Source organism: Heterocephalus glaber, unplaced genomic scaffold (genome assembly GCF_053883595.1).
Source record: "Heterocephalus glaber isolate CG9 unplaced genomic scaffold, H.glaber_assembly_v1.0 deba00001457, whole genome shotgun sequence".
NCBI classification, from domain to species: Eukaryota; Metazoa; Chordata; class Mammalia; order Rodentia; family Bathyergidae; genus Heterocephalus; species Heterocephalus glaber.
In genome coordinates this window covers 45,361,025-45,377,201 of record NW_028258305.1, presented here as the reverse complement: position 1 = coordinate 45,377,201, position 16,177 = coordinate 45,361,025, and the positions used below count along the sequence as shown (strand labels likewise).

At 40.8% G+C, this 16,177-nt stretch overlaps 1 pseudogene; it reads right to left on the bottom strand.

The window, feature by feature from the left end:
- Positions 1-852: 852 nt before the first annotated feature.
- Positions 853-2,241, bottom strand: LOC101704501 (tubulin alpha-1C chain pseudogene; annotated as a pseudogene).
- Between the last annotated feature and the right edge of the window lie 13,936 nt (positions 2,242-16,177).

Below are 16,177 nucleotides of genomic sequence, written 5' to 3'. Positions count from 1 at the left end.
ACTTTGGTACACATATTTATTTTGACTAAAGAGAGAAGCTCATAAAGGTCCCTATTATGGGCTTAAGTAGCTTAAGTAAGTGGGAAAAATATTTTCCTGGACATTTTGAAAATGTGAATGTTATTATATCATTCACATGCTGTATTTAGACTTGTTTTCCCCAGTACCAGGGATTGAACTCAGGACCTTGTGCTTGTGAGGCAGGCATGGCACCACTGAGCTAAATCCCCAGCCCTCACATGCTACTTTTAATGTAAGTAATTTAATAACTAAGTTTTATTAGAGTATTCTCTGGTACCTTACAGCTGGACAAATACGAGCTTTTTTGCCAAAGGCATTCTATTTCACAATACTTTCCCTCAGAGTGGATAAAAAATGAGAGATTAATGGTGTTTGAATTAAAAAGTGAATATTTCCTCAGCCTACATAGTTTGTGAATGGCTCTTCAAGATGTGAGCCTACTCCAGTCATGGGGATGCATATTGCCTGGAACTTGGCTATCAGCATTGTGTCCGCCTTAGATATTTTCTTTTGGTCATTATTCTCATTAGCTTGGAATATTTATCTAATGAATCACACTTGAATTTTACTTCTGCCAATTGAGGTCACCCAGCATGATTTCTTGAATACACATTTAGGGAATCACTGTGTCATTTAATAGAACTGTCAGCAGCGTAAGTCCCGTAGGAACCTTTGACTTGCTAACTTTCGCAGATATGAATGGACCTCACATTATGAACATTTGTAGATGTGAACACATGGTGGAAGTAGTTCACATGTGTTTTGTTTTTATAACATTGAGAATGCAAACATTTTCATTGACAGTTTAGGGCATAATTCCACAGAACATAAAAAATGTGTAAAATGAGACGATGGAGTGTAAAATTGCAGCAGACAGATTAATACTCTTCACCTTCATCCTCTCCTTCAGAACTAACTATCTGCTCCAACCTCCTCATTATCCTTCTCTAGGGCAGTCATGTCCTCCCGGGCCTCAGCAAACTCCCCTTCCTCATCCCCTCTCCCACGTAACAGTGAACAAAGGCACGCTTGGCAAACATCAGATCAAATTTATGGTCCAGGCGAGTCCAGGCTTCAGCAATGTGATGTTGCTCAGCATGCACACAGCCTGCTGCACCTTGGCCAGGTCTCCACCAGGCACCACAGTGGGAGGCTGGTAATTAGTGCCAACCTTGAAGCCAGTGGGACACCAGTCCCCAGACTGGATGGTACGCTTGGCCTTGATGGTGGCAAGGGCAGCATTGACATCTTTGGGGACCACATCACCATGGTACAACAGGCAGCAAGCCATGTATTTACCATGGCAAAGGTCGCATTTCACCATCTGGTTGGATGGCTAAAAGCAGGCGTTGGTGATCTCTGCTACAGTAAGCTGTTCACGGTAGGCTTTCTCAGCAGAGATGACAGGGGATATGTGGCCAGAGGAAAGTGGATGCAGCAATATGGCGCCAGGTTGGTCTGGAATTCTGTCAGATCAACATTCAGGGCTCCATCAAATCTGAGGGAAGCAGTGATGGAAGACACAATCTGGCTAACAAGGCGGTTCAGGTTAGTGTAGGTTGGGCGCTCAATATCGAGGTTTTTATGACAGATGTCATAGATGGCCTCTTTGCCCACTACGAAGGCACAATCAGGGTGCTGCAGGGTGGTGTGGGTGGTGAGGAGGGAGTTGTAGGGCTCAACTACAGCTGTGGAAACCTGGGGGACTGGGTAAATGGAGAACTCCAGCTTGGACTTCCTGCCACAGTCAACAGAGAGACGTTCCATCAGCAGGGAGGTGAACCCAGAGCCAGTCTCCCCCCACCCCCCAAAGCTGTGGAAAACCAAGAAGCCCTGTAGCCCTGAGCACTGGTCAGCCAGTTTCTGAATTCGGTCCAAGCCAAGTCAGTGGTCTCCTCGCAATGGTGTAGTGCCCACAGGCATAGTTATTGACAGCATCTTCCCTGCCTGTGATGAGCTGTGGAGGGTGGAAGAGCTGGCAGTAGGTACCAGTGCGCACTTCACTGATGACTGTGGGTTCCAGGTCTACAAACATTGCCCTGGGCATGTGTCTGCCAGCACTGAAGAGGTGTTGAAGGAGGCAACTCCTCCCCCGATGATCTTGTCACTTGGCATCTGGCCATTGGGCTGGATACCACGCTCCAGGCACTAGAGCTCCCAGGAGACATTGCCAATCTGGACACCAGCCTGGCCAACGTGGATGGAGATGCCCTCACGCATGATGGGGACTTGTGGGAATCAGTGGTTCTGGACAAGGCAAGACAAGGGAGAGGAAGGTCTCCCACTGACAGACTGCTCATTGTACAATGCAAAGGGCACGGCAAGCAGCACAGTGCACAATCAGAGCCCAGGATGTCAGAAGCAAGAGGAAAAGCAGTGGTGATGTGGAGGGGCCTGCTAGGAAGCGCAAAGCAGTACACGGTATATGTTTGTCTCAAAGGTGGGTAAGACTCACTTTGTCGGACTTACAAGGTACTCAAGTACGCAGCTTACTAACATCCCCCAAATGGAACTTCTTAGTAAGTGGGGGTCCCACTGTATTTGAACCAAGTGTTTGGTGGTGGGAAATAGCCTTCAGCATTCTAACCTTCTTGATTCGCATAGCATGAACAATTGAGAAAGATTGCACTACATCACAACCTATCTATTTCTGCTGACTTGATGTTTATATCATTTGGAAAACATGATCTTTTATTAAAGAAAATAGGTGAAAAATAGACGTTTCTAAAGAGAGGGAGAATCACATATCAATTGGACACCTGCTATGATGTAGTTGACCGCACACAAGAGTAAGTATTTACTGGGCATGGCAGGGTACATTTGTTATTGGTATTTCCATTGTTGTGTTATCAACATGCTATCCTGATAACATCATAAGCAAGATATTTAAATTTCAAGGAGAGATTTGTAAGAAAGGAGATAATAAAAATAAGGCACAAATCAGAGACATAAATCTTGGCAGGGTAATGGATACTGTCTGTCATCTGGGAAACATTTTTCTTTTCCAATGAACCAACACTGGGCAACATTCCCTGGTGTTTTCACATTCCACGAGGCCCCATCTCTCTGAGGGGAAAATGAATCCAAGACATTTGTTTGTGCATGGGCAACACATGACCTGGACAAGGTGGAAAACAGAAATCTTTCGTGCCTCTGGGGTTGAATTCTCCTGGATAGGTGTCCTTTGTATTAGCCGGTGTAAATTAAGTTCCAGTCAGTTCCTCTCTTGGTAAAAGCATTCATTCTAGACAAACAGGAGGGAACAGAAAATATTCGGGAGGAAACAATGATACTGAACTCCTGATCTGCCTGCATTCTTGAAGCACTGGTGTCAGAGTGATGTGCAGTTTTATGCTACATATCACTGTGGCAATCCCCTCTGTCACACAGAGGTCGATACATTCTTGCAGTATAAATATAGTTGATGGATATGCCATTTTGTTGTACATTTTTCTAGACAATATGTTTGTAATACATTCAACTCAACAAAGTGAATATCAAAAACACTCAACAAATTAAGCATGTATTTTACCCAGACCCTATTTATCTTTAGGATTACATTCTCATAAAATCCTCTTCAAATTTGACAGGCCAAGTGTCACAATTTAATTTTTCACAGATAAAAAACTCCTGAATATCAGAGATGGTAAATTATTTCCCAAGGACACATAGGCATTAAGTGACAGGTATTAGATATAAGGATACACCTTTCTCATTGCCATAAAATCAGTCACTGGTGTCTAGAAGTCAGAACCTTCTCCTGTGTACTTTGGTTTTACCGTCCTGAGGTCTGAACCTGCCCGAGCGGCAGTATGTATTCCTGGCACATGTATTCTTGCTGAAGATGCATAGGCTGTGCTCTACAAACCTTCAACTAACTTAAAGGAACTAATGTCTCAGGCAAATAGCATTACATCTATCACCGGGGGATGCTAAAGAGGCAAGGATGCATATTAAATATTTAAACTGTCCAAATGCTGACACTCACAATTTTGGGGTGCATGTAGAATGGAAGGACTTTAATTCTGGGACTACTATGCAATTTCACAGGATTCAGTCAACTATTTACCCCTAAGTACTCGGACAGACCATCCCAGGGGTGGGGTATTTTCCCAAACACGTCCATCAGGAGGGACTTGTGAGAGGAACACAATAAGGAAAAGGTACATCCAGATTAACTAGAGGGAGTCTGACACGGCCCGGCCCAGTAACCGGCAGCGCACGCGAGCATTTCAATCAGAACATGACAAATGCTCAAAGAATCATGGGACGTGGTTAAAGGACGGGAATAGGCTTTCTGGGACCTGCATTGCTCCTGTCTGGAAAAAGTAAGTGTAAAGGATTGTAATTTAATGAGTAAATCAAGAATTCATGAGTCCACAAAATAATACAAAGAAACAACTGAATGTATAAATAAATGAAGAAGGGAAGATTCTCCCTTACAGTGGAATAGTACCAACCTAATATTTACAGAAGAAATGTGGAATTCAGAAATAAGTAATGAATGCTAAAATTAGCAGGTACGTTTGATGAAAGGATATGTATATCTTCATAAATTATGCTATTTAGAAAAATAAAATCATATTCGTGTAGTGAAGGACACCAATTTTACCTAGCAATCAAAGCTAATACCACCAATATATCAATATTGAGACAAATGAACATCTAAGTAATACTCTCACCAAGTTGTATAACTTGAATCTAACTACTTGGGCTAGTCAGCTTTTTCCACTTAACCCAATGCATAAGGAAAACAAATTAAAAGAGGAAATATATACTTTGGCTTATAGTGTCAGAGGTTGGCTGACTCTAAGACAGAAACACGGCTGGAAGGATGGGCAGGGAAAAGCTGCTCACCTCATGGCAGCCAGGAATCAGAGACAGGGAAGACAGCAGAAAAGAACGACCAGGCACAGCATGCAGCCTTCAAAGGCGATCCCCCACCATCCTGCTTCATCCAGTTCAGCCCCACTTCCTAAGAAGCCCACTCAGAAATAAACTCATTAGTGGGTTAATCCATTAGCTCCCTCATGATCCAATTACCTTAACTTTGAATATGGCTACACTGGGGATCAAGCCATTAACACATGAATTTTTTTTTTTTTTTTTCGGTACCGGGCATTGAACTCTGGACCTTGCCCTTGCAAGGCAGGCACCATAACCACTGACCTAAATCCCCGGCCCTAACACATGAATCTTTGAGGACACTTTGTATTTAAACCATAACACTATTAAATAAGTGGTATATGCTCTTCAAAATTGCCTGCTTCAGAAAAGAAAATGAAAGGCAGATTAACTTCCAGGTTAAAGGGTAACAATGAGTCAGGACAACTAAATCATATTTAATTCTAGATTACACCTTGATCTTAGAAAAATAGTTAAAGGAAGACCAACCGGAAATAGGTGATATTTAAATGGGTATTATGCATACATGTTTAATAGCATTGACTCAAAGTATCTGATTTTGATAACTGATGTATGAGTGTTTAAAAGTTTAAACTTTTTTCATAGAAATTATATACTAAAGTATTTAGGGATATATGGACATGATGTCTGGAACTTTCTATCCAGTATTAGAAACATGGTGCATATGTGGGCATACAATGTATGGGAGAGATAGGAAGAGAACTAGACGGATGGGCTGGAACATAAATGATTGGGAATTCTAAGCAAACGTTACGTGTGAAATCTTTACATTACTCTTACAAATTTTCATTAAATTTGAATATGTATAAAAATAAAATATATAAAAGGAGACATTTCATGTTTCTGAACATGTTCACGATAATAAAGTATGTGCTATGGTTTGGATCTTAAATGTCCCTCGAAGGCCCATGTGTTATAGGTTTGGGGCCTAAGGTGGGGCTGCTGGGGGCAGTGGAGCCCTAAGAAGTGGGATTTAATTTAGGTCTTTGGGTGCCTTTGAAGCTGGAAGTTGAACCTTGGTTCATTCCTTCTCTTCACTTTGGCTTCCTGGCCCTGAATTGGGTGATTTTGCTTCAGGATATAATCCTGCCATGATGTGCTGCTTCACTGCAAGTCCAAGAGCAATGAAGCCAATTAGTCAGGAACCAGAGCTTTCAAACTATGAGTCAACAACAACTTTTCTCTTAATAGAAGTCGGTGATTTCAGGCATTTGTTTTAGTAATAGAAAGCTGACTAACACACTGTAAAAATTTTCAAGCAACCTAAAGAGGTGAAAGATTGCCATGAACAGATGTTAAAAACATAAGGAAGTATAAAGCTCATTGAGTTGGATCAAATAGACAGATAAAGTTTTGTTAAGACAGTTTGTAGAACACAACTTAAAATTAGCTACTATATTCATATCCCAATAACAGGTATTAAATTATTTTTTTCAGTTGTAAAATAGGATCTAATAAATAACTCACAAGGGTTTGTGTAGGTTGTATGAAGTAACACAAATTCAGCACTTGATATTATGCCTGACACACAGATAACTTCAGGGGATATTGTCCATTGAACACTCACTATCAACTTTCCCAGAGTTTCTCTTATTTCGAGTATGAAATCTCTCTGGTTCCATGTCAAGGACGTGTAGCCTCAGGCTCGTGGAAACCTGTTCCTGAGACCGAGACTACCATTTCCTGACCGCAAGATGCAGCTCCTATCATGATCGAGAAGGGAAGAGACACAGTACTTGTGAATTAGGAAAATAATGAGCACTTTTCTTTCCATTTCAGAGTTATTCAAATGCATAGTCGATGGATCCCAGTGGAAGCATATTTCTCTCTAATTTCTGCCTCAAGACTTTGTACTGCATTTCTCCCTTAGAACAGACATGGGAAAGTGTTCTGGGAAAAGGAGTATTTTAGTGAATCAATAAGTAGAATGTTTTCTTTAAAAGGGCTACAAATTCTTTCCATGTTTTTTTTTTTCCTTAGCAACATGGGTGCACATGTTTAGAATGTAATCAACCAAATTAATAGACTCCAGTGGCAAAGGAGTGAACTGAGAACTAGGATTTTGGCATTTCTGTATTACTTCCATATTGGGCATTTCTGTTGCTATGATGTTTCAATTATATCCTTCAAATATAATGAGCACCAGCACTTGCTAAAATCTAGGGGTGCTGTGAGGAATAGCGAAGCACTACATCAGAAGTCATGTTGTGCATGAGATATATTACATGTTCATATGTCATGAAAAAGGAAGTGTGATAAAAATGAAAATGTGCAACTCAATGCACGCTATAAAGTGGATCAAATGATGTAACCAACTCAGAGATCTTGGTGGGAAGTGAGGGGGTGAGACTCGAAAGTTAAGATCCATACTCTGTCAATATGATCACCAGCCATTTGAGTAATTTCATTCACGTTGTTGAAGTTGTTTTAAGTATTAAAATCCTATCCAGAATAATCAAGTGGTCTATTAAAATAATTGAGGGTACAAAATATTAAGCAGTACTTACCTGAGTTTTGAGTAAGGTTGGAAAGCCTGTTATTGCTTGAACAACATAACTTAGAATCCTGCACCATAAGGCCCCTTTCTTTTGTGAAGACTGCCTGCGAGAATTTTCCATTCACGTTCCTCAGTTCCAACCACTGGTCCATCAAGTAGCAAGCACAGGGGAAGTAAAAATCAGTCATATATTTAATAAATATTTTATGAAACAAATCAGCATTTTAGGGGAAATGGTATATAGCATGGAAGTAGAATTGAGTGTCTAGCTAGATAATTGAGGCTTAAATTCTAACTCTCCCGTTTTCAAAGAATGTAACTATATCTATTCATTTGTAAAATGGGAGCAGTAATCCCTCCAGAAGCCATCATGCAAAATTATTAGGAAGGTAGAACTAGAAGCATGCCTTCCTAAATTTTAAGCTATTTCTAAACTATAAAGGAATGTGCTCGTGTTTCAAAATACTTCATTTCTTTGCAGTGAGGTCATATCAGTCACATTTTTCATTACTGAATCTTTCCTTTTTGTATTCCATTGTTAATTATTTTAGGTGGATGTCTGCGACAATTACAAGAGCGGGAGTAAAACATAAGAAGCAATACAAATATTCTTCAGAAAAGGGCCAGATGTATTTTTGATTCCACTTGGAGTGATATTCAAAACTAAAGTCAGGATGTATCACAGAAAAAACAGTTCCAAAGTGTGGTGTCCTGGGAGGATGTCCATAGAACTCAGAAAGCTGAAATCCCTTCCAATAAAGAAGCTGTAGGAGGCCTGGTCTCTGTAACATCACAGTGGCAACCCCTACTTGGGTCAAGTGGATCCAGCTGTGGTTAATATTTCCTGCTCCAAAGTCAACTGTGTTTGGCCTACAAAAAGGCTAAATGTCTCTTCAGTGAGAGGCTACAGTAATGCAAGATAGAAGAAGATAGGATATTTTCCTCCAAAAGGTAACCTCAGTACCCAGGCAGTATTTTACACATAATGGATTGATGAATTATTGTTAAGAACCTGTCCTGCTGAGTAACTCGGCCTAGCCGGGTGATCCGTATTGGTGAGTGACAAGCTAATCCAGAGAGATACTATCTTTGGTGGTGTGCCGTTAGATGACTCATGATACATCACTTGATATTGGACTATTTATTAGTTGGTAGAATTATTTCTTTTTGACTGAGAAGATATAGTTTCATGACATGAACTATTTCTTTGTAGCCAGGAAATATCCTCCTTACTAATGTGACCTGGAAATATTTTTCCTTGCAGTTATGAGAAAGATAAAAACAAATCTTCCTTTGCGTACTTGGACTAGAAGATATTTAGGTCTGGAAACCTTTAAATACCTTTCCAAGTATTGGAACATAAAGCATTTTGTATAAACCAGCGTGCATGCAATTTGCAGGAAGCATTTAGTAGAAGGGTTGCACTGGACAAGGGAGACCCTGCCTCAGTTTTTTTTCTTCTATCCACAGCAGCACTAATGCCAGAAATGAACCAGACAGTGGAGACAGATAAATGAGTTCTCCTATAAAAGCTAAAAGTGCTTGTATTTTACACACTAAATATTTTTAATACGGTTCTTTGCAGCAAAAAGTAAAATGAAGAAACTTCATAAAAAAGTGATCTTCCAACTATAGCAGAGATAAAAGCAGCATTATAAAATCAGGACTAGGAAACAGGCACAAAACATAAATATAAACCTCTTCATCATGCAGCACAGTGGTTTAGTGAATAAGTTTCACCTTGGACATGACTTGCAATTTGAACATGTTTGGGTGCTCTCAAGTCATGGATTTGGCAAACTGAATATAACTCATACACAGTAGTTGTGTGCTTAATCATTTGTGACTAAGACTTTTCATCTTAATGCTGACATTTATGTTCTAATTTAAGGAGAGATGTATGATCAAGTACCAAACCGAAAATTATTGTTCCTATGTTTACAGGAATATTGAGCAGCCTGAGTCCACTTTGAATTGCCACCTAGACTGGGCCCCTTCTTGGTTGGCAATGCTTTCTGGGCATAGAATGTGCATCTTTCTTCCTGTTATAAAAATCTACTCATTCTCCAAGTTCTGGCTCACATCTTAAGAAGGCCTCTGGCTGGGGCCTGCCGACCTTCTTAGGAATATTGCTGATGGTCATCCAAATATGCTGTAATGCAAACTACCAGGATATAGTGATATATTAGCTATACTATTACTCAGAAGTGGAGTTGAGATAATGGGTATACAGGAAAATAACCTTAGAAAAGAAGACCACCCTAGAAAAATGAAAGCCATATTTGTTTCTTTCTACGGTGATTTGCTAGGTTCTAGACTAAAGGATTTCTATTGTGTAAAGTATTTAACTCAGACTCATATAATTTGCTACTTGATAAAGATATATATTATAGTTACCTTAAAAGTCCAATACAGCTGAAAAGTCTTTCAAGATGCTGTCTTAAGTTGTATTTATTTGTATTTTTTGAGATTATTAGGTACCCTTTGTACCAAGCTGTTCAAGTCAAAAAGAGGAAAAGAAAAAGAAATAAAAAAGGACTAACTTCTTACTGAGAGATTGTATTTTCCCTAACCATGCTACTATGAGAGTGTGTGGTACTTGCAAAAAATAACAACTAATTATGTGGTCTCCCTTATAAATTTCCTACCATTATTTCAGATGAATATCACTTGTTATCCTCAAAAGGTTATACAGCATTTGAAATTCAAAAGGAAGGTGTTATCTGCTATCTTGCATAAATCTCTAACAATGGCAAATGGAATATATTATCGTCAGATCCGATTGCTTATATCCAATCTTGCCTCGTCCCAGTATTTGTAAAGTTTACCTTGCATAGTAACTTGCTTCTTATTTTCTTGGAATTTAAAATTGTGCATATAAAAGAGAGTGACCATGTTACTCCATTTTTTGAGATTGTCTCTTCCCATTGCTGCTTTCAGACCAAGCACATCTCATTGAGTGGTGAGAAGGGCTACACAGCTTTATTAACCGTAACTGAAATACGACAGCACATTTTAAATGCAACTGGGGGAAAACCAGGGTCGACTTTGTTCCCACTATTTACCATAAGCAGTGCAGGTACACACAGTGTTTGTTGGAATGCTGCTGAAGGCTGTTGACTGACTAATGGAGATTTTGTGTTGAAATCTCTTTGTTTAAATTTCAGAGACTGTAAACACATTGGAATTGGAATTTCCATGCTATTAACAATGTAAATTAGTAGAAGAGAATTACTTAACCCAATCTAATAAAGTGATTGAGCTCCTACTTTTTACTTATCACAGCAGTGGGTACTGGGGGGGAGACAGAAGTGAGCAGCAGCCTGTCCCTGATAAGTTCATGGTTAAGTCAGAGAGAGAGAATGTACAACTCTAAATTATTAAGATTTGAGTTTTAGCAGGTATAATCAGAAAGGAAGTTGGATAATTTAGGGTTACATTTGATTCAGAATCATAATTACTTGAGGGGGTTTAAAAAATATATGAATTGCTGACACTGCTACATACTTAACAAAGCAAGAATATTTTGGACTCATGGAGAAGTTCTTGTAAAACACTCCCTGGGTAATAATGATGACAAGCCAATTTGGGGACCAGGGACCAGGTGACTTTTATACCCTCTGTAAGGCTGCTAGAATTCTAAGCCTTCTAGAATTGAATTTGGAAAAATAAAAATGGAGAAGTAATGAGCACAAAACGGTAAGCATATTCAAGTTCTCGGCAGTGGGACGTGAAGCATCCTTCTCAGCACATTACCAGCCCGGTCAATGAAACTCTGTAGGTAATGTGCCTGTCACCCACAAGAGGGCTCCCTTGAAAAATATCTCAACAGAACTGCAAAGCTTGGTTTGTTTAGAATCACCTCAATAATGTACTCATTTATTGGGAAATATACTTCCAATGTAGTCTAGAGAGTTTTTAAAATGTATCTAAAGTGGCTTATGTTAAAATATCAAGAACATCAATATCTACTCTGTAGTTTTTGAACATAGAGCCAAAGGGAAATTAATGTTACAGAATATGGTGACCTACAACACTTACGTGCCAAAAAATGAAGACATCATTTTCATAGTCATGTTTACTTTTTTTCTTACAGCATCAGTTTATATATGGCTCATCTGTTTTATTTACATTTCATTTCTAGTGTACTCACATGCTTAACCAGGATAAATATAAATCTTTTCCCACAAGGGTGTTACATGACATTGCTGACATTGCTGCCAATGAGCTTGCTGAGGTACCGGTAGGCCTCTGTGAGCAAAGATAACACTTTTCCAATTCCACGTCTGGCCCTTGATCCTTGGAGCATCTGTCCGGGGCTTAATACATTGGAAGTGCAAAGATACAGGCCATCCTGTGGTCTGGGTAACTTGTTTGGGGATGCCTCATGGACAGAACATTTAAAATTCAATATCACAATAGCTCTTCCTATCCCCTGTCTCACATGGCTGCTTCACTATATGAAATGTGATCTAAAAATATGGCAATGTTTAAACATTTTTAATTTATTACAGTAAAAGACACATTGTCATTCAGCTCTCTCAAAATATTCCCTCTTTCTTTGAACACACTGATCCCGTCGTCCTTGCCATTTTCTGAAGCAGTTCTGGAGTCCTCTTTCGGGAGTGTCTTTTCATAGCTTCTTCCAAGTCCTGAATCTATTCAAAGTGTTTCTGGCAATTTCTGTCAAATAAAAACATTAAGGTGCATCCTCATCTACCTTCTACAGTAGACCCAGTTCCCTGGGACTTCTGGCTTTTCCCAAAGTCAAAATGACCCTAAAAGGTAAACATTGTGAATTAATTTAGGGCCTGGAACCAGCCGGGGTGGCACAATTAAAGATGAGGACTTCCACAACTGCTTCAGAAAATGGCAAAAACGATGGGATGAGTGTGTTAAAGACAAGGGCTGCATTTTTTTTTTTTTTTTTGGTACCGGGGATCGAACTCAGGACCTGGCACTTGCAAGGCAGGAGCCCAAACCACTGAGCTAAATCCCCAGCCCGAGGGCTGCATTTTGAGAAGATTTGATGGCAACATGTCAGTAACTGTAATACAATTTTAAATTTAAGCATACATTGTATTCTTATGACACTTTGGATATAAAAGGGAAAACAATTTTTTTCTTTTTCTACTGTAGTGTCTTTCAACAGAACACAGAGCGCTTCTGACACCAGGTGTGTGTTTGGTCTTATTTTGCATTTTCTTATCAGTTCCCCAGCAGATGCCAACTAGATATCCTCACAGTTAGTTCTCTTCCAACACTAATCGGAGTCAGCGTGGACCTCACAGGTTGAGCACGCAGTCTCCCAGGACCACCTCCTACTTCAGACCCTGCCACAAGCCCTGGAGCGAGACCTGTTCTTCCCTTATGCTGGTTATACATGGAGAAGTCGAAGACCTTGGGTCTGAGTATTTGCTAAAGTGGCTCAGAGAACTCAGGGGAACACATTTAGCCTTTTACTGTGCAGGATATTACAAAGAACCCAGAGGTGCACTGAGATGGAGAAGCACCTAGAGCAAGGCGTGCGGGAAGCCCCATGCTCCCTCAGAGAAGCAGCTTCCTGCCACCTGCAATAGTTAGCACCCTGGAAGCGCTTCAGACTCAGGTCCCATTTTACTCTGCAAGCACGAGGGACAGCTTCTGTGCTCCTCGGGGGCAGCCGTTAGGAGCCCTCTTCTGGACCGAGGTGTCCCTTGGCTCAGGGCTCCCTGGCGGTGGACACTTCCCGGCACCCGACCTCCTCACAGTGCCCTTCATGGCCGGTTTGACTGCACATAATGGACTTTCAATTGGTGGCTCCAAGCTCTCTGTGTGCCCACTGGCAATCAGCCTCCTTGTGACACTGATATGAGCTCATAATTTATGATTAAAATACTCTGAGAGTAGAGGAACTCATCTATTCACCACAGCTACCTGCATCGGAAGTCATCCGGTTTCCTAACGTAGAAGCAGTGCTGACACTCTCATTGTAGGGAATTCTACCATTATTTATAATAGCAAAAAAGGCAATCCCCCGGCTTGAGAGAGGGCATGTGTTGGCCACCTGATTAAATTAGCTAAATGGGGACTGAAGGTAAGTCAACTACACAAACTCATTTGGAAGTCTATGGATTCTGTGTTGCAATATACATTGATTGGTTATTGTGGGACTAAAACCTGAATCAGTTTTGCTAACATAAGAGTATGCAAAGCTGTTGGACATATAATTTGTTGCCTATATGTAGCACAGTACAGGGGAGTTGTTCCACGTGTCTCTGTCTTACAGGTGTTCACTGACCAGCTGTTCTGGATCAGGTACCATAAAGGACTTCGCAGGAGATGTGCAAGTGAGTAGACACTCTATGTTCTTGAGGAGCTGAGAGTAAATGAGCAAGAAGGCCTGGATGGTGAGGTCAGCACAGACTTGATATAATCAGCAGTGGTAGATAGATTCAGAAAAGCAGTATCACCAGAAGAAACGATGTGCCTTCAAGCCTCAGGGCTGAGATTTCTATGATAGGAAATGGAGTTGGACAGGAAGTCAAGAGGGGACGAGATTACATGGGAGATGGGCAGAGTACGCCATGGTCATAGTGTAAGCAGTAGCCATGTAGGTAGGACAACCATAGCTACCAGAACATACAACACTACCCCGATTGTGCATTCCACTCAAAACACAGGCTGCCTTTTCTGGTGTCCTCTACAGCACCAGGATCCCCATCCCATGGGAAAGCACACAGCTGTTTCTGGTGTGGGACTACATAACCTTTGTTCCTTTTCTCCAGCCCCATTGTGATTAAATGTGAGTTAATGGATAAAGATGCTTGTTAGTTTTGGGACACTAGATAAAAATCTGTAACAGACCTAAAGTCCCAAAGTAAACTACTCAACTCCTTGTTTGCCCGGAACTGATGTTCCAGACACCACAATCTATAGAACAAGCTGCAAATGTCTGCTGACCATCAATACGTGACAGTCGACCAGTAACCTTTGTCCCTTTCCTTCAATTCTATATGTTAACTTCCCCCTCAACCCCCTATAAGAACAGCCTTGGACTCTGAGCCAGTTGCCTCTCTAAGCTATTTTGCTTTGGGAGTGCCGTCTGGCCGGACTAATAAAGGTCTGTTTCACTTTCCACCTTGTCCGGTGTGTTCCTTCCCAGGTGTTCTTCGCTGCAGTCAGCTCCTCGGAGCGTTTGGTAAGGCCCTTGGTCTTACACTGGCTTCTGGTTAAAACACAAGTCAGGTCTGGTAGGCAATATTTTAAGACAGCTCCCATGCTCTCCCCGCTCTGGTGCTAGTCCTGTGATGATGTTACTTTATAGAATGCCAAATGGAGGTTATTTAGGTGGGGCCAATGTAATCCCAGGAGCATTGTGGAAGCATAGCTGTATCTCAGACTGAGGCAGACACCAAATTCAGAGAATGATTTCAAGGTGAGAAGGATTCAATGGGCCTAAGTTATTTGAAGACAGAGGGGATCACTGGAGAAGGAATTCACGTGGCCTTAAGGAGCTGAGTGGGCCCCAAGTGACTGCCAACAAGAGAACCTTAGTACTAGAAACCTGCAGAACTGAACTCTGCTGACAGCCCAGGAGGCCGGAAGTAATATTTTCCCCAGAACCTAATGTTACAGCCCTGCCTTGAAAACACCTTTTGGGTGTCATTTGCTAGCCAAAGCAAAAAATAGTCATGTCAGCCAGGACTTCTGACTTAGATAACTGGGAGATAACAAAAGGATATTGTTTGAAGTCATCTGGATTATGTTTAACCTCTGGGAATGGATATATGATCTTTTTGGAAAACACTAAATTGAATCCATATGGTATGCCACTTACCAGAAAAACCCTTATAAATTAGATATATAAATGAATAATGAAGATACACATGTGCTATAAGAAAACACAGGTGAATTCCTAGGCAGCCTTTGCATGGAAAAGCCTTCTAATTTCCCAGAATACATTGATAAATATTGGTTATGCAGCAAACAGAAAAACAAATAAAGTATGTGTGAGCAAGTCTGCTTTATGGCTAGATTTCCTATTGTGTATCTTTACCAGTCAGCCTCTTTACGTATACATTCCAAAGTGACAAAGACAAGTCAACAAGAGCAATTCTGTTTTGTGTAATGACAGTGATTAACTCCAGCACTGAAGCTCCAGGACAGCTTCTGGGGAGGTAGGGCTACTGCAGGATCCACCTCCCTTTCTCCTGCCTCCACTGAGCCCATTAACATATGTAACAGAGGCAGCAGGGAACACCCCAGGAGGAAATCAGGCCCACATGCTTAACTTTGAATCAGTTCTATACCCTAAATTTGCATTTCCAAACCATGCAGTGAAATGTACATTTAAATTCTTAGTTGCATATTTTGGTGTTTCCCTATGACTCCCGTACATTTGTACCTCCTCCACCAGAAGAGTTGATAATCCACATAGTTTGATTCTATTCAACTTATTTTTATTCTGTAGAGCGTTTGAAGTAGTTTTAGGAGCCTGTGAGGACAGTTCCATAAATTTAATGCTTCCATAATAGACGTTCCAGTTCCAGATGGCCTAACCATTTACGACGGGAAATGTAGATCCCTGCCACTAGAATTTTTGGAAGTTCTGCCATTATCTCAGGATATGCCTGGGAAGCAGGCCAGACCCCTGAAGACTCATGCTTCTGCTAATACTTTTTCCTTGCTGGGCTGCCAGAACTAGAGGAAAACACTTTTATTTTTCCCATTGGAATGAAGACACACTGTCAG